Raw genomic sequence first — 24,566 nt, 5'->3', positions numbered from 1 at the left:
CCATTCAGAGTGATTCAACTCATTTAATATTGTACCATAATGGAACAAGTTGTTTGAAAAAAGTCATTATTGACAAAATTAACTTGGGACATTATTGAAGTTTCATTCCTACCAATTGATTAAAGTATAACTGACGCTATTTATTTTGTGGTGAGACTGACATGAATTGACTATCTTTTAAATTATTATTTATTAGCCAGGCGTGGTGGCACATGCTTGTAATCCCTGCGCTTTGGGAGGCTGAGACAGGAGGATTGCACGGGTTTGAAGCCAGCCTCAACTACTTAGTGAGGCTCTCAGCAACTGTACCACCAAAAAGAGAGAGAGAGAGAGAGAGAGAGAGAGAGAGAGAGAGAGAGAGAGGTTTCCCTATTTAAAAACATAATAATAGAACAGATTCAGTTAATTATAAACAAACAAATATAATACCAACTCATAACAGACAAATGTGGTAGATATTCTGAAAAGAGAGATTAGGACTTGAGAGTAAATTCCCAGTCATTAAGGATTGACGCTTGTTAATTTTTTTATGTCCTGAGCCTCATACTCTAAACAGTAAATAGTAGATACTCAGGATATATTAAAATATTAATGAGAAATATAAGTGTAATTTTATCTTGTGAATAATTCTTAATTTTGTTTGGTTTTTGAATAGTGTGTGTGTGTGTGTGTGTGTGTGTGTGTGTGTGTATCTGATGGTGTATCCCAGTGTCAGTTATATGATAGTTTTCTGAACCTTAATAACACTGAGTATTTATACCAACCAATTAAAAATATTTATCAAAGCTATCTTTGGGGAAATATAGCTTTGGGAGAGAGTTGTCAATCTCCATCTTTCTATTGCTCACATTACTTCATTCAAAAAATACCAAATTATTTTAGTTCTTTAGCTCTTTGAGTGGTTATATCAGACTCAGCTATGTCCTCAAGCAGGTTGTATTCAGATAGAAAAGAACAAAAGATATTTAAAAATCAAGATATTTCGGATTTTTTTCCAGACAAACAAACAAAAAAGTGTTTCTGAACAAATAAAAATTAGGGTAGTGTGGTTATTTTTCCCAAGGGAAATAGCACCTACTATTGGAGAATATGGGAAAAAGAAATTAAGAATACACAGTATAATTCATATTCGACCTGCAGGTTTTATTTATTTTATTTCTTATAATAAAAAGATTAAAAATCTACCAGTTAAAGGATAATAAATGTGCTGGGCACATTACTATTTGTTTGTTTGTTTGTTTTCTGTGGTTGGTTGAACCCAGAGGGGTCCTACCTTTAAGCTATAACCCTGACCCTATTTTATTTTTTATTTTGAAACAGGGGTTAACTGAGTGTCTGAAGGCCTTGCTAAGTTGTTCAGGCTGGTCTTCAATCTGAGATCTTGTCTGAGCCTCTCAAATACTGGCATTTCAGGTGTGCATTGCCACATGTGGCTTACTGGTCACTTTGCATACTCTACAACTCTAAAAGAAAAACTACTTATGAAGGTTTGTCTGAAAACAGTATAGGTCATCCACATGAACTAATGCTCTCAATATATTGACTGTTAAGCACCTTACTCTATAAGTAAGTCTGACTGCACCCTCTGAATCCCTTAAGACATAGTACACCACTCAGCCATAATCAGCAGCACACAAGACTTGCACATAAGCAAAAATCCATCTGCCATCCCTATTTTAAGTTGACCAAAATAAATCCTTGAATTAAATTATATCAGATAAATCATATATGTCAAATTGTTTTAATCGTAGATAAAGCTGTAGTCAAGAATGCTAAGGACTGTCAATTATATGCCACACAGAATGGACTTACTACATGAGATTAGAGAATCCAGGATTTGATTATATTTTTAAAAAGGGCTTAGAGAACTCTCATTTTACTGAAGCAATGTAAAATATACTAGTAGAGTTGACATGAATTCATGGATGGAAGTTTTCTTTGGGCTATAGGTGATGCTAGGAGTTCTGTTTTGGAATCAGGATTCTTAGTGTCAGTGGATAAACAGGATTCTATTCAAATCATCCATTTTTTTGAATACTTTTGAATCCTTCTCCAATATGTTGCCAGCATCTCTCCCAATACCTTATGCACTTTAATAAATTATTAGGCCTAAATTTCAAACCGTCAGTTTAGAGAATTAGGATAGATTAGATGATTTTGCCAGGATTAAGTCCTGAGTCAGGGCAGAGTGTATTAATTCATATGAGTAAATTATGCCTAATATAGTGTTTTATTCTTTCCTGGTCAAATATACTCAAGATTTGATACTTGAAATATTATTTAGAGATACGTATGCACACAAAGGGAAGGTGGCGTCCCTGATATTACATATTGGTTAGATTCTACAGGCTGTTTTGAGCTATTTCCTTATGTAGTTGGGACTACATCTCTTTGCCTGTCCTGTGCCAAAACATAACAAAGGTATGGTCTGGAGGTGTTTCAGTTATTGTTGTTAAGTAACAAATTCCTCAAGAAAGCAGTGTCATAAAATGACAATTTTATGATGCTAATGAATTTTTTAGTTCAGGAATTCAGATAGAACACAGAAAAAAAATACTTTGTCTTTGCTAATGTCTTTGCCCTCAACTGAGAAAATCTATAGGCGGAGGCAATTAAAAAAACTAGGAGCTCGCGCCGGGCGTGGTGGCGCACGCTTGTAATCCCCGCGCTTGGGAGGCAGAGACAGGAGGATCGCGCAGGTTCGAAGCCAGCCGTGCTGGCGTAAGAGACCCTGTTTCAAAAATATAAAATAGGTCTGGGAGTGTAGCCCGGAGGAAGAAGGGCTTCCAGGAACCCCAGTACCACCAAAAACAAACAAACAAACAAACAAAAAAACTAGGAGCTAAAGTCGGGCGTGGTGGCTCACACTTGTAATCCCAGCATTTGGGAGACTGAGACTGGAGGATCGCGGTTCACAGTTAGCCTCAGCTACTTAGTGAGGCCCTCTCCAACTTAGTGAGACCCCCGTCTCAAAATAAAAGAATAAAAAATAGGGCAGGGAGTGTAGCTTGGAGGTCGAATGCCCCTGGGTTCCATGTCTAGACCCGCAAACAAAAACAAAAACAAACAAACAAAAAAAGTAGGAGCTATAGTTATTGAAGACATGTTCTCTCACATGTCTGGCATTTGATACTGGATGTTGCTGCTGTACCAGAGCACCTATATATACTTTGTTTTTGACTTGGATTTCCTCACATCATGGTTAGTTGGGGTGGTTGGACTCTTACTTGGCAGCTCAGGGATCCACATGTGAGTACTACAAAAAACAAGGTGGAAGTTGCATCCGTTTTAGTTACTTAGCTGGAAGCCACGTAGCATCATTTCTTCAACCTTATATTGGTTAAAATGATCACTAATGTCTGCCCAAATTCAAGGAAACCCATAGGAGATGTGCCAAAAATTGAGATAGTATTTTTAAATTACCAAATGAGGAAACTTCAGAAGATTTTGAGGAAGATAAACATTATTTTGTGAGGAAGTTTTTCAAATGAGGTATTTGCATATTTACACTATGGTAGGTTTGTTTTATTTAGCAAGAAAAAGCTATGATTTAGAAAGAGAGCCTTATTTCCCCTAGTTGGCATTCAGGGTAAAACCATCCTTTCAAAGAAGAGACTGTTTAAGTCAAGGTAGACCTCTGGTTTTGAAAGTTGGAAGTGAAGTTAGGTTAACACAACAGACATATATGTATGGGAACCAAGGAAAAACCTTGAGGCACAAATTAATGTATGGGCTAGTTATATTGGCAATTAGCTCATGGGAGCTATTGAATATCCTTAAGTACATCTCCTTAAAGACTTATGGATGCAGGCCAGGAATGATCAGAGGATAGGAACTACATAAGGGCTATCCTATCAGTCTTCTCTGAATATTTGTTTGATATGAAAACTCCTTTACATAAAAATAGAAACAAACCCTATTAATCTGGTAATCATTTCAAAATAATACTTAGGAATACATAACACAGTAGTTTAGTAGTTGTATCCATGATATTTGGTGAGAAGCTATGGATATCTTTTTCTACACAGACAAATATGACTCAATAATAAAGTAGCTCCTTTACATCATGATCACCAAAGAAAATACCAGGAATTCTGCAAGCACCCATTAGTAATATGGTAGGCTCGAAAAATATTACCCCATTTGAAAAGTCAGTGATGAATTTTCTTGGTATAAAAACATCCTCATGGGTGGAGTTTGAAAATAGTGTTTAAAAGTGATTCTTTGTTATTAGGATATACCACACATACATATCCACACACTACCTTATTTAGGTGAGATTTTGTTTTCTTTTGTGGTACTGGGGATTGAATCCAGAGGCATTCTACCTCTGAGATCCACCCCCAGCCTACTTTTTTTAATTCTTTATTTTGAAACCGGGTTTCACTAAGTTGCAGAGGGCCTCACTAAGTAGCTGTAGCTGGCCACAGACCCCTGATTCTCCTGTCTCAGCCTTCTAAGTACTGGCATTACAAACATGTGCCACCATGCCTGGCTTAGCTGAGACATTTTGAAGCATTGGTTAGATGAATACCTCAGAGATGATGGAGAAATGGCTCCAAGAGAAGCATCAGTATTAGATTATCCAGGGCTTGGAGAATAAAAGGACTTTATAGTAATTGAGTTTATAATTAACAAGACTGGGAAAGTGAACTGAGACAGTGGATGTAGTTTAACAAAAATTTATTGGGCATCTTTCTTATTGAGCAGGACCAAGTATGAAATGTATATGGTTCATTGCAAAATGAAAATGGAAGTTACTTTGTTGAAAATTATCAAGGTCTTTTAAGATGTTCTATAGCAGAGCAGTAAACCAAACATGGGGATATTCCAAACTAGAGATCCTATATGACTGCATAGGCCATTTGCCCATGAACCCTAGCATTAGGCCTTGGAGATGTAAAGATTAATAAGACATGACCCTGACATCAAGAAGCTATCCACAGAGGAATATTTTCTGTTTGGTCATAGGAAACATAGAGAGTTGAGTTTTCAAATATAAATAAAATTCAATTAGATAAAAGTAAATGAAGGCATTATAAATCCTGAGATAGCCTAAGCAAAACAATAATTTGGCTGAGTAGAAGTTCAAAGAAGAATATTATGTTAAATTAGCTTACAAAAGCAGAGGAGCCAGACTGCTAGGGGTGTTATATACTATATTAAGGAACTTAAGCTATATGCTATAGGTGATAGGAGGCTACCAAAGGGTTTTAAACAAGGGAATGCTGTGTTTATGCTTTGGAATCCCTCTCTGTAACCACCGTGGAAAACACTTTAGAAGGAGACTATGATATACATAAGGATATTACTTAGGAAGTTGTTAAGGATAATATATTTGAGAAATAATGAATGTTTACATGTGATAAATTTACACTGATGACTCAAGGGCATCATTTTTACTGTCATATCTTATAGTTAAGTATAGTTTGAGGATTGTAATGATCAGTTATAGTATATAGTACTGCTTCTTAACATAACTATTTATTAGTTTAATCAATACTTATAAAAATCTATAGTAAGAAGAAGTATAACATAGTAGTTAAGTAGGCAGACACTGGAGCAAAATAACCTAGGTTAAATCCTACTATGTTATTTTCTGATTGTTTGACATTGTATAAATTTTTTTAAATGCTTCTATATTTTGCTTTCTTAATCTATAATATAGGAATGATAATAATGTCAAAATAATATTATTACAGAGAAGATTATGAGATGGCTTTGTAAAACAGTTTCTAGAACATAATAATTGCACAATTAGTTATTACACAAAATTTGAGAATAATTTTCACACTTTATCAGGTGAGAAAAATGTGAAATCGTATAATATCCTATGAGCACTTTATGTAAGCTTTAGTTGGTTTGAAGTGGTTGGTATGACATAAATACCATAGACATTAGGCATATATTAAGTAAATATTATCACAATAATTCTTGAGAGTATGTTTTACCAGAGCTACTTCACAGATGAAAAAAAATATGTTTAGGGAGTATGTTCCAAGGTTACATAGCTTCTAAGAAGTAAACTTAGGATTGGAATCTGGATCTGCTGATTAATGGATGATAGCTAATCAGTCATAGAAATTACACAAGTATACCTCATACTTTTACATATGCTATTTCATTGAATTTTCTTATGACATAGGTATTATTACTTTGTCTTACAAATGAAGAAGTAGAGGCTTGGGTATTTAATTCCCTGTGGCTATCCAGTTAACCACTGACATGTTAGAGTGAACTCAAGTTGAGTAAGATTAAAGTAATCACAATATTAAAGACTTCTCTATACCATGTACTGTTCTAAGTTCTCTATGTGATTAATTCATTTGTTACTTATATAAGCCCTATAAAGTAGATTTTATTATTATTACCCCACTTAGCAGATGAGGAAACAGAAAAAGAAAGGTTGAATAATTTCTCCAATATTACCATAGTTGTTAGAGTTGGGATTCAAACCTAGTCAGTATGGTTTTAGAATCTGTGCTTAGGAGATTAAAAATGGCGACTGTGGAACACAGCACATCTCAGTAGCTGAAGCAAAGTTCAACTATCAAGAAGACAGCATCTTGCCAAACAAAACAAAACCAGGAACTACAGTGAGAGGAATCCAGTACTCTGAACTGTGAGATCCACTGCAAAAAGCCCAAGGGTCTGATGGACCTGCTGTGGAAGCAGCCCAGCCACCAGCCTAATTGTGGGCCATGGGCCACAGGCCCAAACCTCAAGTCACAGTTCTAGTCATCACTGGTGCGGCAGCCCTGAGAAATCTAGAAAAATAATCCAAGAGTTTGAAAGTGACCACAGAGCTCCAACATCTGTTTTTTTTTTCTTCTGTAGTACTGGGGGTAGAACCCAGGGCCTTTTCTACCTCCAGGCAATACTCCCAGACCTAAGTTGCTGAGAGCCTCACTAAGTAGCTGAGTCTGACTTTGAAACTGTGCGATCCTCCTGTCTCAATCTTCCAAGTGCTGGGATTACAAGTGTGTGCCACCATGCCTGGCTGAGCTCCAACATCTTAAGTGGCAATCAGGGCCCAGCACCACACTTCAAGGATGCATAAGAAGACCCAAAAGCTCATACTCTCACAAGAGGTGGCATCTGCAGCAGCACAGCTAGCCCTCCAGAGACCCGGAGCAGGGCAGCCAGGTAACCTCTTGCATTACTCAGTACTTGGTGGAAGTCTGCCCAGAGAAGCCATGGGACTCAGTGGGCTAGTCCAGTTAAAACCTCCAAAGACACAGGAAGGTGCTCAAGGCATGGTACCTGCACAAGGTCACAGGGCATTGCTCCAAGACTACACTGGACGCCCTCTGCCCCTGCGGATAGGGAATTGCAGGTGTAGAATGGGTAGGGAAACACAGGCCTGAGCCTGGGTTGGAGATGCAAAGGTCAAAAGGCCTGGGTCACTGGCTGGAAAATTACAGAATCCTGGACTTACACAGAACTCATTAACAGTGATACCTGATGCCTTGATACCTAAAAACAAAGCTGTGAGAGGTGAGAGAGGAGCACAAACACCCAGAGAGTGGTTTCAATAGCTGACAATAGGATACAGAGCAAATAAGAGACATTGGAATATACTCCAGAATCTATCATAGTGATCAGACATACAGATATTATATGGGCCCAGCCCTAAACTTGTTAATTAGTAGGAATGTTCCTTTTTTCTCTTTCTTTTATTTGGGTTTTTGTTTGTTTGTTGTTTGTTTTTCTTTGTTGTCTCACATTGTTGCTAATTATTTTTCCTTTTTTCTTTTATTTTTTCCTCTCTATTCTTATTTTTCATTTGGTTGCTTTTTTGTCTTTGATGTATAATTGTTAGCATTTGTATCTTGTTTTGTTAATTTATTCATGTTTGTTTGCTCCTTCCCCTCCGTCATGTTACAAACCTCACTCTAGCCTACCTACTCTTCTCTCAAAACTTTTTTTTATTACTGTATCTCCTTGAGTAATATTCAAGGTATTTCATATCTCCATACTTAAATACTTTACTAACTATGAAAGTTCTACTATCTAACCTTTTCTCATTCTCAACCAGATACTACTTTATTTTACTTAAATTTTTACTCAACCTGATCATATACTCTACCTTACTCAACTCCGATATCCATCATCCCAGCTCCTCCCCCATTACCCAAACTTCACCACTGGAAAAAGCACTGCTTACTTGCTGACACCTCTAAATTTCTACTACTAAGATTGTATTAGACATAATACCCACAAAATATGCCAAGACATCATAAAAACAAGCCTGAGAACCTTGAAAATATGAGAACTAGGAACAGTGAAGAAATAACGGAAATTATGAATACTGACCTATTAGAGATACATGAAGGAGAACTCTGAATCCTGATCTACAATATGATTAAAAGCCTCAAAGCAAGTGTACAGGAAATGAAAGAGGAAATGAAGACACTGAGAATCAGGAAGAAGTCTGGAATGAAATGAAAGAGTCCATAAATGAAATGAAGACAGAAATAAAAAGAAATTCTGGAAGATAAGATGAAATGGAAAATAAAATATCACTATTAGAAGACAGTTCATTCAAAATCAAAAGCACAGTCAACAGTATAAAGAAGTCATTACAGCAACAAAACTTAAGCATCCAACAACTATGGGGCAATGTGAAAGTCATAACTTATGAATAAAAGACATTGAAGAAAGGATAGAAGTACATACCAAGAGCATTCATAATCTCTTCAGAGAAATAATTTCAAAGAATTACCAAACATGGAAAGAGACTTGGACTTATATGTTGAGGAGACATACAGAACACCATTAAGGCAAGATCAAAGAAGGACCTCCCCACACCATGTAATAATCAAAATGACCAAAATAGAGGCCAAGTAAAGAATCTTAAAGTGGTGAGAATAAAAGAACAAGTGACATATAGGGGCAAAACAATAAATCACCTCAGATGATCCAATCCAAGTCATGAATGCCAGGAGAGACTGGTATGATGACATTTAGACCCTGGAATAAAACAACTTTCAACCAAAACTGCTATATGCAGCAAAATTATTATTCAAAATTGATGGAGAAACAAGTCTTTCAAGACAAACAGAATCTCAAAAAATTCATGAATTCAAAGCCAACACTAGAGAAAATACTTAAAGAAATAAACCATAAAGAAGAAAAAAGAAGCAATTTTCAGAAAAAGAGAAGAGATGAAGTTGATCAGCAGGGCATCTAAGTAAAGTAGAAATAACATTATACCAAACAGAAGATAGAACACAAAATGACAGGAAACAGAAATCATATTTCTTTCTTTCTTTCTTTCTTTTTTTGTGGTACTGGGGTTCCTGGAAACCCTTCTACCTCCAGGCTACACTCCCAGACCTATTTTTTAAATCTGGAAACAGTGTCTCCTAAAGCCAGCATGGCTGGCTTCAAACCTGCGCGATCCTCCTGTTTCTGCCTCCCAAGCACAGGGATTACAAGTGTGTGCCACAACGCCTGGCCAGAAATCACATTTCAATTATAACTCTGGATGGCAAAGGACACAACTCACCAATCAAAAGATATACACTGGCAATGTGGATTTAAAAACATAATCCAAATATATGCTGTTTGCAAGAAACTCACCTTAGAGTCAAAGACATTCATAGACTGAAAGTAAAAGAATAGAAAAAATATATATCATGCTAATGGAGACCAAAACAGGCAGGGGTAGCAATGCTGATATCCACCAAAACAAACTTTAAGCTAAAACACATCAGAAAAGACAAAGCAGAGCACTTCCTTTTATTAAAAGGAACAATATACCAAGAAGATATAATGATAATAAATGTTTATGCCCCAAATGTGAGTGCAGCCACATTTGTAAAACAAACCCTCCTGGAAATCAGATCTCAAATAGATCCAAATACAATAATACTGGGAGACTTCAACACACCTCTTACATCACTAGACTGATCTTCAAGGCAAAAGATGAGTAAAGACTCTTCAAAGCTAATGAAAACTATAAACCAAATGGACCTAATTGGCATATACAGAATATTTATTTTTTTATTTTTTATTTTTTTTTGGTGGTACTGGGGTTCCTGGAAGCCCTTCTACCTCCAGGCTACACTCCCAGACCTATTTTTACATTTTCATTTTTGGAAACAGGGTCTCCTAAGCCAGCGCGCGCTGCTGGCTTCGAACCTGCGCGATCCTCCTGTCTCTGCCTCCCAAGCGCAGGGATTACAAGCGTGCGCCACCACGCCCGGCCATATACAGAATATTTAATCAGGAATAGCAGAGTACAGATTCTTCTCAGCAGCCCGTGGAACCTTTTCCAAAATAGATCACATCCTGGGCCATAAAGCAAGCACCAGTAAATTCAAAAGATGTAATATTATTCCCTGCATTTTTTCAGACCATAATTGAATGAAAGTAGAAATTAACAACAGACAGACCAAAAGAAACTATTTAAATACATGGAAATTGAATAATACACTATTGGACAATGAGTGGGTAAGATCAGAAATAAGGGGCAAAATAAATAAATTTCTGGAATTAAATGAATATAGAGGTAAAATTTACCAAAATTTATGGGACACTGAAGGTAGTGTTAAGAGGAAAGTTTATAGCATTGAGTGCCCACGTAAGAAGAACAGAGATTCACAAAGTAAACAACCTAATGACACTTCTCAAGGACCTAGAAAGACTGCAACAGTCTAATCCCAAAGCTAGTAGGAGGGAAATTATTAGAACAGCAGAAATAAATGAAATAGAGAACAACAATAACAACAACAACAACAATAACAACAAACAATTTAAAGAATAAAAAAACCCCAAAAAGCTAGTTCCTTGAAAAGATGAATTCAGATTGACAAAACCCTGGCCAACCTAACCAAAAGAAAGAGAGAATAAACTCAAATAATTAAAATCAGAAGTGAAAAAGCAGACATCTCCACAGACAGTGGGAAAATTCAAAGGATTATCAGAAACTATTTTGAAAATTTATACTCCGATAGACTGGAAAACATGGAAGAAATCCATAGATTTCTTTTTTCTTTTTTCTTTTTTTTTTGGTGGTACTGGGGTTCCTGGAAGCCCTTCTACCTCTGGGCTACACTCCCACAGGCTACACTCCCAGACCTATTTTTTAACTTTATGTGGAAACAGGGTCTCTTAAGCCAGCGAGGCTGGCTCCGAACCAGCGCGATCCTCCTGTTTCAGCCTCCCAAGCGCGGGGATTACAAGCGTGCGCCACCACACCCGGCTGAAATCCATAGATTTCTAAAACATATAACCTAGCTACACTGAACCAAGAGGACATAGCAAGCCTAAACCAACCAAGAGCAAGCAAAGAAACAGAAACAGCAATAAAAATTCTGCCATTAAGAAAAGCCCAGGCCCTGATGAGTTTCCAGCTGAATTCTACAAAACCTTCAGTGAAGAACTAATTCCAATTCTTCACAAGTTGTTCTGGGAAATTGAAAGAGATGGAAATCTCCCAAATTCCTTCTATGAGGCCAATATTATATTAATCCCTAAACAAAATAAAGATACCTCAAGAAAGGAAAATTACAGACCAATATCCTTGATGAACATAGATGCAAAAATTCTAAACAAAATACTAGATATATGTATTCAAAAGGATATCAAGAGAATTGTACATGACCAAGTTGCTTTCATCCCAGAAAAGCAAGTCTTGTTCAACATACATAAACCAATACACATTATTCACCACATAAATAGAACTGAGAGAAAAACCCACATGATCATATCAATAGATGCTAAAAAAGCATTTGGCAAAATCTAACACCCATTCATGTTAAAAAACACTGCAGAAAATTGGAATACAAGGAATGTATTTCAACATAATTAAGGTAATATACTATAAACCCAAAGCCAATATCATATTGAATGGGGACAAACTGCAAGAATTTCCTCTAAAATCAGGAACAAGACAAGGATGCACACTATTGCCACTCCTTTTCAATATAGTCCTCAAGACTTTTGCCACAGCAGTAATACAAGAGAAGGAAATCAAAGGAATTCAAATAGGAAGAGGGGAATTAAAATTATCTTTATTTGCAGATGACATTATCCTTTTTTAGAAGATCCAAAGAACTCAACCAAAAGAGTACTGGAGCTGATTAACCAATTCAGCAAAGTTTCAGGATACAAAATCAATTTAAAGAAATAGGTGACTTTTCTTTATGCCAACAATGAATCCACAATGAAAGAAACAAAACAATTATATTCACTATAACCTCAAAACTAATAAAATACCTAGGAATAAACCAAACCAAAGATGTAAAAGACCTCTACAATGAAAACTATAATACATTAAAGATAGATATTGAAGAAGATCTTGGAAGATGGAAAGATCTCCCTTGCTCATGGATAGGCAGAATAAATATCATCAAAATGGCCATTCTGCCAAAAGTGATCTGTAGATTTGATGAAATTCCCATTAAAATACCAATTACATTCTTCATAGACCTAGAAAAATCAGTCATGAATTTTATATAGAGAAAGAAAAGACCCAGAATAGCCAAAGCGATCCTCAGCAATAAGAACCAGGCAGGAGGCATTAAAATCCCAGACTTCCAATTATACTATAGAGGATTAATAGTAAAAAACAGCATGGTTTTGGCACAAAAACAGGCATACTGACCAGTGGAACAGAATAAAGATACGGAAACAAACCCACACACTTATAGTCAATTGATCTTTGACAAAGGGGCCAAAATCATATGCTGGAAACGCATACCTTTTCAACAATGGTGCTGGGAGAACTGGATGTCCATTTGAAGAAAGATGGAACTAAATTTATCTCTCACCGTGCACAGGAATCAACTCGAGATGGATCAAAGTCTTAAAAATTAGACCAGAGACTGTGAAATTATTAGAGGAGGGCATATCAGCCCTCCAACATATAGGCACAGGCAGTAATTTTCTCAACAAGACCTCCAAAGCACAGGAAATTAAAGCAAGAATTAAGAAGTGAGATGGCATCAAACTAAAAAGTTTCTTCTCATCAAAGGAAACCATCAAGAGTCTAAAGAGAAAGCCTACAGAATGGGAGATCTTTACTTGCCACCATTCTGATAGAGGGTTAATATTCAGAATATGCAAAGAGCTCAAAATAATCTACACTAGCAAAACAAACAACCCAATCAAGAAATGGGAAATTGAAGTACAAAAGAAGAGATACAAATGGCCAATAGATACATGAAAAGATGTTCAACATCATTAGCCATCAGGAAGATGCAAATCAAAACTATGCCAAGATTCCATCTAACCCCAGTCAGAGTGGCAAGCATAAAGAAATCAAATAACAAATGCTGGTGAGAATGTAGGGAAAAAGGAACTCTTTTACACTGTTGGTGAGAGTACAAACTAGTTCAGCTGCTATGGAGATCAGTGTGGAGATTCCTTAGAAAACTGGGACTAGATCTACCATATGATCCGGCAATACCACTCTTGGGTATTTGTCCAGAGGGGTTAAAATCAGAGAACTATAGTAACATATGCATACCCATGTTCATAGCAGCACAATTTGTAATAGCCAAAATATGGAACCAATGTAGGTCTTCTTCAACAGATGAATGGATTGCAAAATTATGGGAAATATACACAATGGAATTCTACTAAGCTATAAAGAAGAAAATCATGTCATTTGCAAGAGGATAGGAAGATCTGGAGAACATTATGTTAAGTGAGATCAGCCAGGCACAGAAAGAGAAAAGGACATATGTTCTCTCTAATACTCCCAAACTAGGGAGTATCAGGAATACCAGAGGGACCCAGATAATGGAGGGGAAACCACAGCAAAGCTAGAGTGAAAGGATAGGAGAGAAAGAAGTCTGAGGTTGATTAATGGAAGAGCGGCATCTGAATATGTATCAAAGTATAAATATAGAATGGTTAACCTGGACATTCATTGTTGGGAGGGCAGAAGGGAAAGTGGGGGGGGGAGTGGAAGCAGAGGGGGAAAAGCACCAAGCACAGTCTGAATGTATGCCATTTTAATATGTTCCACATAAAAATAAAAATAATAAAAAATAATCTGTGCTTATAACTAATTTTGTGGTTATAAAAGCACATATCTCAATGTTAGGTACATAGCAGTAGTTCTATAATTTAATACTTTTGCGTTGAAGTCTTTAACTTCTGAGAAAGATAAGATTCTTTTAACTTCAAGCTAAAAATATGAAACTCAATTCCTTAAAGTGCAGAAAAAAGTGATTATAGCAGATGATATAGGTTTTTGATTACTCCAAGAACATCATAAGCACTAACCTTTAAAGTAAGAAAAAGTTCCTTACAGAAAATTATAATGTAGTTGAAAAATATTTCTAAATATCTGAAAATAAATAAAGTCTAGGCTTAAACATTTCTAAGGAAAAATAAAGCCTTTATTCAACTTTTTGAAACATATTTCTCCCTATTCTCTCAAAAATGAGATGAGTACCTTGTTTAAAAGAAGTGAATTTCAGTTTTAAAAATATGCATAGTTATAATTATGGTGGAGTCCTTGATTTAGATTACTTTAAAAGGTGGTATAGAATCTTGCCTTATAATATGTACCAAATCAGTACTTATGATTTTGGTGTCTACTCTGTGGGAAGAGTACATATTTAAGTCTTGACTTAAAATGAGTTTAGTGGTGACACATGCCTGTAATCCTAGTATTTGGAGGGTGAGACAGGAAGGTCACAGATTGAAGGCTAGCCTCCGCAACCTAGTGTAACCCTGTTTCACAGTAAAAAAAAAAAAGTAGATAGTGCTTGGTGTATAGCATGGAGGTATAACCCCCATGGGTTCATTCCTCAGTACAAACAAAAAGTTTAGGGGAAGAATTTGACAAAGACTGTAATTAAATTGGCCACATAATTTATCATATAAAGAAAATTTTTCTCAGAACAAATGCTAAAGTGGAAAGGATGCTGGGACAATAAGCATAGCCTAGGTTCTGCAGTGGCTACATTAATATACATTTTATTGCTTAGATAGAGGCAATTCAAGGGTGATGAAAAAGGATAACAAAATACACATTTTTTAGAGGGTGGGTATTAGGGAGTGTAGGCATGTGGAAAAGACTACCCTAGTTCTCTACTTTCACACAGAGGGACATGAAGGCTGGAGAGAGGTGACACTCTCAGGGAATGGAAAGCTACAAAAAGCTTTCAGGATGGAGGAGAGTTCCTGAGACTAAGGTATAGGTTCACTAACAAGATGTTGGTGAAATGAAATTTACCTCAAAATCTCTTCCCCCTTTCTCCCTCCCTCCCTCTCTCTCTCTCTCCCAATTTTGGGATGGAACCCAGGGGAATTCTACCTCTGAAATATGTCCCAATCCCTGTTTTATTTTTTATTTTGAAACAGGGTTTTACTAAGTTGCCTGAGATCTTTGCTAAATTGCTGAGGCTGGCCTTTAACCCATGACCCTCTTATCTCAGTCTCCCAAGTACTTGGATTACAGGTGTGTGCCACTTCACCTATCAAAACTTGTTTCTAGTACATTTAATTTTTTCATCCTTTTCCCCTTTCTCAAAAAATAAGTAGACTTCCGGGAAGATGGCGACTGAGAAAGCGGAGCTTAATAGCCCCGCTAACAACCAATCTCTATTACCACAAAATCAGTGCCTTTCATAGCCAGAAAACACCATCAACAGAGAAACAAAAAAATCACCAGGCTCCAGAGAGAAAGCGGACTGAGAACAGAGCTCAGAGCCACAGAGGAGATACACCGGCCTCACGCCTGAGGACGCGGCAGCAGGGCCATACTGCTGGCGGCAGCGGCGAATTCACCGGACGGCTACAACAAGCCGAAGTGAGCCGCTGCGAAACAGCCAGGCAGGATTTCTCGGCGAAGGAACATATAAAGCTCCCAGTGGCTGAGCTCAGCACACGCTGCAGGGATTCAGAGTGGAAATCAAAACCAGAGAAGAAATACGCCAGCCTCACGGCCAAGGGCGTGGCAGCGGGGCTATATTGCCACCGGCGGCAGCAGCAGCGAATTCACCAAGTCCAGTACGGCTACATCTGCGTACTCAAGAACAGTGAGTCAAATTGCGGGCCACAGAGGAGAAATCCCAGTACTGTACTCCCTGGGACTTGACCCAGTGGGGGAGGGGCAGTGGCAGAGATATCACACCATAGGAGAACGTGCAACCTGGCACCCCCCACAGTCTAAAGCAGCCTCTATCGACTCTCTGGGTCAGAGACTCTGTGATACAACCCAGTAAAGGAGTAGTGGGGTCTGAGATACTACTGACTCGAGATCCAGAACACCTTAAGTGAAGTCATAGCGACCCAAGGGAAGAACCCAGAGAAGGCACAAACTTCCGAAATCATGGGAAAGAGGAATAATACTGGAGCAATAAATGCACACAACCCCACAACATCAGAACCCGATAAAACAGAAAATCAGAGATTTCTAGAAGATCAAATCAGGAAAATAACTGTAGAAATAATAGAGGTGCTTCGAAAAGAACTCAGAGAGAGCCAAAAAGAGATAAAGGATGCAATTAATGAAGTAAAGGCCTCAATTCAAAGCACAAACAACCGATTAGACCACATGGAGAAGAGAATCTCGCTCTTAGAAGATGATCATTCCAAAAATGAACGCATAGTTTCTAATCTAGAAAAATATATCCGACAGCAGGAATCTGATATCGAGAAATATGGGCCCATTTTAAGAGAGCTAACCTAAGAATAATTGAAATAGAGGAGGGAAAAGAAAGTGAAACCAAAGGGATCAACAATCTCTTCAAGGAAGTAATAGCAGAAAATTTTCCAAACATAGAGCAAGAGGTTGATACACAGGTCCAGGAAACTTATAGAACTCCCTTTAGACAGGATCGGAGAAGAGGATCCCCACGCCACATAATTGTCAAAATGACCAATGTGGAAGCCAAGCAGAGAATCTTAAAGGCAACAAAAACAAAGGGCCAAATGACATTCAGAGGCAAGCCAATTAGAATCACCCAAGACTTCCCAAACCAAGTCATGAGAGCCAGAAGGGCTTGGAGTAACATATTCCAAACTCTGAAAGAAAACAACTTCCAGCCCAAAATTTCCTACCCAGCAAAACTTTCTATCAAATTAGATGGAGAAATAAGAAGCTTCCATGACAAACAGAAACTGAAGGAATGTATGTCTTCAAAACCAGCACTAGAGAAAATACTCAAAGAGATTAACTACAAAGAAGAAATAGGTAACACACACCAGAACCAGAGAAATAAGATTTTCCATCCAACAGACAACTAAGATTGGTTATCTGTGGAGATTCATTATTTATGTTAGTCTTTTACCTATCTGTAAATGGTATTGTTTGCCTTTATTGTTGTTAATTTTTAGAATTTCTAGTTGGAATATTAATATACCTCCAGATATAGTATTTGGAAATATTTTATCCCATTCTATTAGTAACTTTTAACTCTGTTTACATTGTCTTTGGATATACAATATATTTTTTATTTTTTAGGGAGTTTGTATACTCTTCTGTTGCCTGTGCCATTGAAATCATATCCAAGAAATCACTGCAAATTTCAGTGTTGTGAGGTTTTATGACCTAGATTTTCTCCTAAAAGTTTATAGTCTTAAGATTTATATTTAGGTCTTTTATCTATTTTGAGTTAATACTTGTATATGGGGTTAGGTAAGGGTACAATTTTATTCTTTTCCATGTAATTATTATTTTTCAACAATATTTAGTTAAAAGATTATTTTTTCCACCACCAAATGTTCGTGGAAACCTTGTCAAAAATAACTTGACAATATAGGGAAGAGTTTAGCTTTAGGCTTGTATTTAACTCCAATGGCTTATATATATGCCTTTAGAACAGTACTACACTGTTTCAATTATTGTAGCTTTATATGGTTTGAAATCAGAAAATATATATCTTCTAGCTCTGTTCTTTTTCAAGATCGTTGTGGGTATCTAGAGTCCATATTCCATATTAGGATAGATTTTTTTTCTGAAAAATAAATATATAAATATATGATAGTTTCACAAAAAAAAGAAAAAATATTCTCTGGTAAGAAAGAAAGCAAAAAGAAATATTGAAAAGTTATCTTTAAGTCATCAAAAGCTTGGTATCAGACAAATGAAACTGTTATGTGAGATTATCATTTTTAATTTTGGAAAAATTGCTATAATACTAGATGTCAACCACTAAGCCAAGCATGGGAGGGAGGGATGGGGATAAAATGGGGTGGGGATCAGTTGGGGGCTGACTGGGCGATGTGTGCATGTATGTCTACAAAAGTTTGTATCCCACTATGAAGTATGAATACAGTGCATTAATAAAAAATTTTAAAAAAGTGTATTTTCCCATTACACCTTTTAGCAAATATTATAGTAATGCTATCTATGTGTTCATGTTCAGAACTTGTTTCTTAGGCACTTCCCAGCTGGTTGGACTCCTCTCCAACCTCACTGTATATCATAACTCTTTTTTTAACTTTCCTGATTTACATGTATTTCTGTGCTATTTTGTTTATTCATAGTTTTGACTCTTACTAATGTGTTTAACCTCTTGTCCCTATTGGCATTTTCCCCCACTGATGATGGTAGGAGAAAGTATTAAGCAATGCACTTTAATTTCCCTCTACTTTTAATTAAATGGATGATTACAATATCTCACAACTTTTTCAGCTATTTAATTTCTGTGCTAGATGAGGTCTTCAAAATGGGAACTCCTACACTTGTACAGCAGCTTTCCATGTAGCTTTTCAGAGTTAGCCCATCCTTTCTCTGGTGCATCTTCCACAATGTCACTAGAGCTAAAATGCAAATCACCCCAAGTCATGGAGATTCATGAGAAATGGTTGAATTTTTTCTTAAAAATTAGATAAATGACATGCAAATAATATCATTATATTACTTTATTTTTAAAAAATTGTCATAACTCTCCACTGTCTTCAGAACAAAACCTGATTTTATTTAATGTGCTCTTTAACCTAAGATCTTATAAACTTTTTTTTACTTATTAGCACTATCATTTCATACCAGGACCTTCCACCTTACAAATTCCTTGTTTATTTTAGAGGGGAAAAATAGAACATTTAGGGAAAATATCATGCTTATGAAATATAAAGGCGTATTTTACCTTATCCAGGTATTCTGTTTGAGAAATTTTAGTAATTATAAAAGAATAGACCAATAACTTAATTCTGCTCCTTCTGATTCATAATTGAAGCAAGCTGAACTTCTATTATAGTAGGGTTTTTATTTGTTTAGTAGATTACTGCCCTCCTTACTGTCCTTTATTTATCTATATATACAAATATGTATTTACTTGTATATTTTTCCTAGTTCCTTTTTCAGGAGGAAGTTGTTTCATTCCCACATAACTCTTCTCTAAGGATAATTTCATTTTCTATAGTAATATTCTTGAGTAAAAAGGCCTTGGAAAGAACAATTGAAGAAGTATGAACTGTGTTTAATGAAAGCCTATTCACATACTTTTCAACTTCACTCTTCAAATAATCTGAGATGCTACTTTAAAGGGGACTTCCAGTGCACATGAACCACCTTCATATGCTTTGGTAGTAAAATAACCAGAATAGGGACACATCTCTTGATTAAATATGGCTGAATGAATTTATTTATAACCTACCTCTTTCTAAAAAAATTTTAAGATACTTAATTTATGTTTATAGTGTATGTAAATGTTAAAGTCTAAGACATTTTAAAGTGGTAACCAGAAAAGGATATATTCAGTTAGAATTTGCTTTATTTATTTATTTATTTATTTATTTATTTATTTATTGCAGTACTGGGAATGGAACCCAGGGGCAGTGTACCTCCAAGCTACACCCCCAGCCCTATTTTTTAGTCATTTTTTATTTTTTGAAACAGGGTCTCACTGAGTTGCGAGGGCCTGGCTAAGTAGCTGAGGCTGTCCCTGAATCACAATCCTCCAGTCTCCACCTCCCGAATGCTGAGATTACAAGCATGTGCCACCATGCCGGGCTCAAATTTGCTTTTTAGTGTTTTCCATTTGCAACTAAAGTTTTAAAAATTATATTAATTACCAAAACTGAGATGTTGTCTGCTTTTGTTATTCCTGCTTCATAAAAGTCACACTTTGATAATATACTTTAGTATTAAAAATCCATATGAATTGTTGTTTAAGTGTCATACCACATTCAGGCTGCCTCAGCATCTGAAAGTATGGGGATGCCTTGTGCTGGTTACTTGCTTGTTTGCAATTAGTTCTATTCTCCACCCTCTATCCAGTTTGCTCTGTACTACATTGAGCCAAACTCTTAAAATTGAATTTCCAGGATCCCTTGTCAACTGGCTTCTGGCTAAGTTCAGCTAATGGGAGCATTTTTTCAGAAGATTGCAATAAGGGATCTGGGTATTTCTCCGCCTTTCTGTTTTGGGCAGTATTTTCAGCAGTGGCTACATGGACCTTCATAGTCTTGCTGAACAGCTCCTTTGGGTTGTGATTATTATCCCAACATTGCTTGCCTAAGCTGCCAGTGTTCCAGTACCTACACTTTGTACCGTTGTCCTCTGTGTTACCCCCTATCCTCTGTGTTAACCCCTCCTGTGATTTTTCCCATTCTCCCCTATTAGTGATCTCAGTTCTCACAATAGCTTCACAAGTACTTTTCCATAATAAATTTCTTTATCAAGCTGCCTGGCATGAACTCTTTTACTGAGTGATCCCTCTTTGGTTCATAATTCAATATTGAAGGCAAGAAACCATGCTCAGTAATTTCTTCAGACTCCTCTAAATCGTGACTGGATTTCCCATTCAGTAACTGCTGCTTCTCCTAGCTCAGGACCCTAGTAGCTGGTATGACTTGCTGAAACACAGTGGAGAAGCTCACTTTTAATGGTAATAGGTAACATTGGTGGCTCCAAGTGTTGCTAACCTAGCAATTTCCTGAATGAGGTTATGCTTAATTATTTTATGTCACCTTGGTACATGTGTTGTGTTTTTGACCAGATTTTAACATTTTAATATAAAGCTTATGTGTGCAGACTGAAGAGATGTTCAGATTGTGTGACTCATACAAAAATTTAAAAATAACCATACTTATGTAAAAATGCTATAATGTTTGTAACAGAATATTTTGACTCCTACTGAGTTTATAGTTCATAACTTAGGCCAATGTCATTATACACTGTTTGGCTTTGAAAATATATCTATGTAATTTCACTTTATTCTATGGATTTGTACTTTATTTGGGAAAATTATTGTTCTTTAAATCCTTATTCTTTTAGAGAGACCTGAGCTTTTTGAATAAGTGGAAATTTCTCCTCTTATGGCTATTAACAATAAGACTGACAGCAATGTAGTCAGAGAGTAGATAGTGGTACAGAGCAGAAGGTGTCAAATCTTAGTTATAATATAATCCAGATTTCTTATCTTGACAACAAAGTGACCAGTGACTACATGATCTGGCCCTTGACTACCTTTTGGACCTCAACTTATGCCACTGTTAGTCAGTCTCCCAATGACACTTGAGGCACAATTACTTTCTACCTGTTCACAGAGCAGGCTGGACTTGTTTCCAATTTAGCTATTTGATCTAGCTATTACTTTTTTTAATGAATATTGACTACCATTATTTCTCCTCCCAACTTCTTTGACATTCAAATTTCAGCTTAAATATTGTTCCCTCAGAGAGGCCTTCTCTGATCATTCAGTCTAGAGTCACTATCATATCTTTGTTTTTTTTCAATTTTTTAATTTTCCTCCCCTATAATAAGAATGAGAACTTATCTATTTGCTCTTTCTCCAGAGCCTAACACATAGTAACCTAACATTCAATAATTATTTGCTAAATAGATGAAAGAATTATGTGGCATATACTGAGGGTACAGAGATGCTAGTAGTAATTAGTTATTATTACTGCAGTGGTTATTCACCCTTCTTAGGTCATAGGCATTTGTGCCTAAGAATCTGATGAAAGATATAAACTCCTTTTGAAGAAAAATGTACTTATGTACACAGTATAAATATGCCTAGCAGTTACTTGCTTGATTTATTGATTACTTTTTGTTATATACTTTACTAATGTCTTTGCCCTCTTGGATACTGTGGAATATAGTTTCATTAAGTAATAATCTCTATACAATGATATTTTGGTACAATGCTTCACAAAACTGTGTGTGCATGTGTGTGTGTGCGCGCGTGCGCATGTGTGTGTGTGTGTGTGTGTGTGTGTGTGTGTGTGTGGTCAAAACCTGCTTTTGTTTTTCCCCAATCCATCATGGCTCTATATTTGGTCCTACTGTGTATATCTTCTTTGAAGCTCAGGACAAATCCATTGTACCTTATGAGTTTGTCAACATCCAAACGAATGTTTTGTTCATCTAAAGTAGTAACTAAATCATGAGTTTTCAAGTCCATGGCTATAAAAGTATCATATCAGACCTACATCATAGAAGGTAAATAACAGTTTGCAGACCAGCATCAATCTATGGATGAAATTTTGAGTAGTACTGCCTTAGAAAATATCATCAGTCTTGAACTTTATTCAAGGTGTCAATCTTATATTTTAATCTACTTTCTTGTGTCTATTACTAGATGTCTTTTAGTATTATTTATATTTTAAACTAGATATACCCTTAATCAAACTTAGAGTGTTCTAATTTCAAAGTAAAAGAGTCCATTTTAGCTTTTCTAAAAATTTTTCAAAATATTTTTTCAACTGGGCGTAGTGGCTCACGCTTGTAATCCCAGTATTTGGGAGGCTGAGATCACAGACAGCCTCCGCTACTTAGTGAGGCCCTTTGCAACTCAGTGAGACCCGGTTTCAAAATAAAGAATAAAAAAATAGGGCAGGGGGTGTAACTCGGAGGTCACATGCCCTTGGGTTCCATCCCCAGATGCGCAAAACAAAACAAAACAAAAAAAAAAAAAATTTAACTTGATGACAGGCTTATCAACCCGTAAATTTATCATCAAGAGTTGTTTATGGTTTATCTTTGCCATACCATTAATCATTCATTAAATCCATTTCTTTTTTAAAAATATTTTTATTGGTGCATTGTACATCTTAATGGGGTACAAGATGATAGAGGCATGCATGCATTCATCTCAAGATGTTTCTCAACATTTTATTTTTTATCATCACTCCACTAAATAGCCTTTTTAACATATTTACCTAATTCTCCCCTTCCACAAAATTTTAATGCTGCAGATTTACTACATATCTGTGGACTGTGCTTTAATGAAGAACTAAAAATCATTATAATATCTGATTTGTTTTTATTCCCCAAGATACTTTTTCCCTTGAAAATGCATACTCTAATGTATACTGTAAGATCCTTCTCCTCTATGTATTTTCTTTTTTTTTTTTTTTCGTGGGGATGGGGATGGAACCCAGGGGCATTCGACCTCCAAGCTACACCATCCTGCACTATTTTTTATTCTTTATTTTGAAACCAGGTCTCACTGAGTTGCAGAGGGGCTCACTAAGTAGCTGAGGCTGTCAGCGAACCACAATAACTCCGGTCTCAGCCTCCCGAATGCTGGGATTACAACCGTGCACCACCACACCTGGCTTCCTCTGTGTATTTTCATTTTCATCCTATTGACCATTATCAGGTCTTTATTATCAGATAATTTTTATTTTGGATGTTGTTTTCCATATTTTATTAAAATTAGATTCATTCTTAAGGCCTGCACTCAAACTTACTTTCTTCATGAAACTTTAAAATTATCTTTCCAGCTGTATACGGCTCTTCTCTTTTCTGATTTCTAATTACAACTTTATATATTTTTATAGAACACAGCTCTTATTGTTGTCTATAATTATAAACTCCTTGAGGCCAAGAGTCATGATTTTTTCCTCTATAATGGCTAGCTCTTAATAGGTACTTAAAACATTTGTGAATTTTTGAAAAAAGACATTCACTTAAAAATAAAAGCATAATTGGTAAGTTTGTACTTACAAAAAAAGTCCTTATTCCTTCATGGATGGGTGAGGTATTTTTTATAGTCTTCTGTTCTCCTCTGTCATTGTTTATATAGCAGTATAATAAATATATAAGATTAGATAGTGGAAAGCTGGTATGGTTCCTTCTTTTATCATTAACTTACTCTTATTGGATATCCTAAAGAAGACAAAGATAGATATATTAATTTGATTCCATACTTTTGTCTTAGTTTTCAATTTGTCACTGTATTCATGATCTACTCATCAATCACAGAATGTCTGTATTTGAAGTACCCCTAAAATATAGTAGAATTTACTTGTTCAAAATAAATCTGTTGGAAGAAATGTCTCATAGGGCAGATTTCATTGCTACATTTAGAAGCAAATGCTTGTACCCATATGCACTAGTTAATTTCTTCCCAATATGTTTTATGTGCTTGTTTTTTTTTAAATCTGTACACTAAACTTAGAGAGGATTTTTTTCTTTCATCTATCTTCATAATTACCACTGAAGAGTCCTTCAACACAGGAAAAAATAGTTGTTCTGCTTATCAATGTACACAAAGAGAATTCATTCCTATAATTAGAAAAGGTTAAATAAATCAAGATTCAGAGAAGTTACATGATTTAATTACATGCACATGACTAGTAAATGGCAGAATCTGGGGTTTAGCTCAGGCCTGCCTCACCTCAAAGCTTATTCTCACACATTT

General features: G+C 36.2%; 1 protein-coding gene across 1 annotated transcript in view; it reads left to right on the top strand.

Moving 5' to 3' along the window:
* Positions 1-24,566, top strand: part of AGBL4 (AGBL carboxypeptidase 4) — a gene marked incomplete at both ends in the record, with an annotated part of 1,136,473 nt that overhangs the window by 1,159 nt on the left and 1,110,748 nt on the right.

This window comes from Muscardinus avellanarius (genome assembly GCF_963383645.1).
Source record: "Muscardinus avellanarius genome assembly, chromosome: 3".
In the NCBI taxonomy this organism is placed as follows: Eukaryota; Metazoa; Chordata; class Mammalia; order Rodentia; family Gliridae; genus Muscardinus; species Muscardinus avellanarius.
This window is presented reverse-complemented; position numbering and strand designations above follow the sequence as displayed.